Here is a 2153-nt window from a genome sequence, read left to right as displayed (position 1 = left end):
TCACCTTCATGGAGGGAAGGAGGACAGAAGGCTGGAAATTAGAAGTGGGATGTTTTCCTTACGAATCTCTTCATGTCTGGAGGCCAGGGGGGTCCGGAATCTAGTGAAAGTAGATCCTGGAGAGGTGGTTCCAAGGAGAGACCTGCGGAGGTGGAGGGAAGAACAGAATAGGGTGGGTATTTCAAAATCCCATGGAAGTTAGTGGATCACTTCTCAGGGCAGGCAGGTCCTGGAGTACAGTGGCATCTGGTGCCTTGGTTCAGGCTAAGGTCACCAGCCATGCCTGTTTGCCAGGCACTGAGATGTGTGGCTTTCGATGCTAAACCCCGGATGATCTTGGGCAAACCGGGGCGGTTGGCCCCCTAGTTCAAGTGACTGTTGCTGTCTCCTGGACTTCAGCAGACTGCTCCCCGCAGGTCTCTCTTCCTTTTCAGTCTCCATGCTGCTGCTAGAGAATGACTGTCAAACACAGCTCTTTGCATATGCCCTGTTTCAAACCCTCCAAGGTCTCCCGTGGTCTCTGGGATCAAGTTGGAACCCCAGAGCCTGGCATCCAGAGCCCTTTGACATGGGGCTCTGCCTTCCTTGAGAGTCTCATTTCCCACCACTTTCACAACCCATTAAATACAGCCTCCTTTCCCAAACAGGAAGTGCCCTCTCCTCTTCTGGGCCTTACCAGCTTGACTAACTCCTACCCTCGATCTCTCTACCCTGCTCTCCCCTCTGGGTTCCCGGCGTACATTATACTTTGGGGAGAGTGCATATCAGGGAGTTATTTTGGGATTATAGACCCCACCTCTACATCCAGCTTCTAGTGCAATGCTTGGTAGGGTTTTGGTGTATATATTTTTGAATATTCAATATGTTTACGTGGTTCAAAATTCAAAAGGGACTATAAGGAATTCAGTGAAAAATCACTTTCTTACTCCTGGCCTCGAAGCACCCAACACTTTTTTCTCCCCAGGGATATTTCATGAGCACAAGGCAAATAAGGTAATTTACTTTGTTAAATGAATACAGGAGCAAATTGGGGAAACCTGGAAACAATTCAGATGCTCACAATCTGGAGCTGGCTAAGTAAGCTATTATGTAGCAGCATTCTAGATGAACCTGCAGTCATTAAAAGTCACTAAAATTATTGTAAGGCAGACTCTGTAGTATGCGATATGTTACACCGTAAAAACAGACTTCTCCGTTGAATGCACTTTGTAAAAATGTGGTCTCTTCATGCTAGGATGAAAGGATGTCTGAGACAGAAAAATGATCCCTGCTGTAAGGTGAAGAGATTCTGGGTTGTCTTTTATGTCAAGTTGTTTGAATATGAAAAGAGAGAGGCTGGATTATTGTGAATTGCCTGATGAAGAAGTGTGATTCATGATGGGACTCATTCACCCAGTAATTCATTCCACACACACACTGGCTGCTTGCTTTATCAGGAGGAAAGAGCCGGAAACAATGGGGAGCTTCCTGGGATGAGCATTAAGTAGGCTGTGGGGACGTAAGAAGCTCTGATGGAGTGAGAGGGGTGGGGAATATGATGAGTTCATTTCTTTTTTTTTTTTAATTTAAATGTTTTTTATTCATTTCTGAGAGAGAGGCAGCATGAGCAGGGGAGGGTCAGAGATAGAGGGAGACACAGAATCTGAAACAGGCTCCAGGCTCTGAGCTAGCTGTCAGCACAGAGCCCGACGTGGGGCTCGAACCCACGAACCATGAGATCATGACCTGAGCTGAAGTCGGAGGCTCAACCGACTGAGCCACCCAGGCGCCCCTGGTGAGTTCATTTCAAGACTGTGGAATTTGAGGTATGTTTGTTCATCAAGAGGAGCTGTAGAGTAGATGGTAGGATCTAGGTCTGGGAGCTCAGCAGAAAGGTCGCGTCTCGCACTAGCCATCAGGATACGTGTGGTCAGGGAAGCCGAGGTGGGTGGACCTCACCCAGGGAGAAGGTAGACAGGTAAGAAGAAGACAGGTTATGTAAAGCTGGTGAGAGGTCATTCTGCAAACCTCTCATTGTGTCTGAGCCAGGGCCAAGGGCACCAGGGTGGCAGAGGTGGTATCTGTTGCTGAGTGTTCGAAAGCCCCACTTGCTGCCAGCACCTGACCTCTAAGCCTCATGCACTCATGGCCTGGGTCTGGTTTCAGTTGTTTAG

Source organism: Crocuta crocuta, unplaced genomic scaffold, assembly GCF_008692635.1.
Source record: "Crocuta crocuta isolate KB4526 unplaced genomic scaffold, BGI_CrCroc_1.0 scaffold394, whole genome shotgun sequence".
Lineage (NCBI taxonomy): Eukaryota > Metazoa > Chordata > Mammalia > Carnivora > Hyaenidae > Crocuta > Crocuta crocuta.
The sequence above is the reverse complement of the archived record's forward strand: the minus strand, read 5'-3'. Positions refer to the sequence as shown.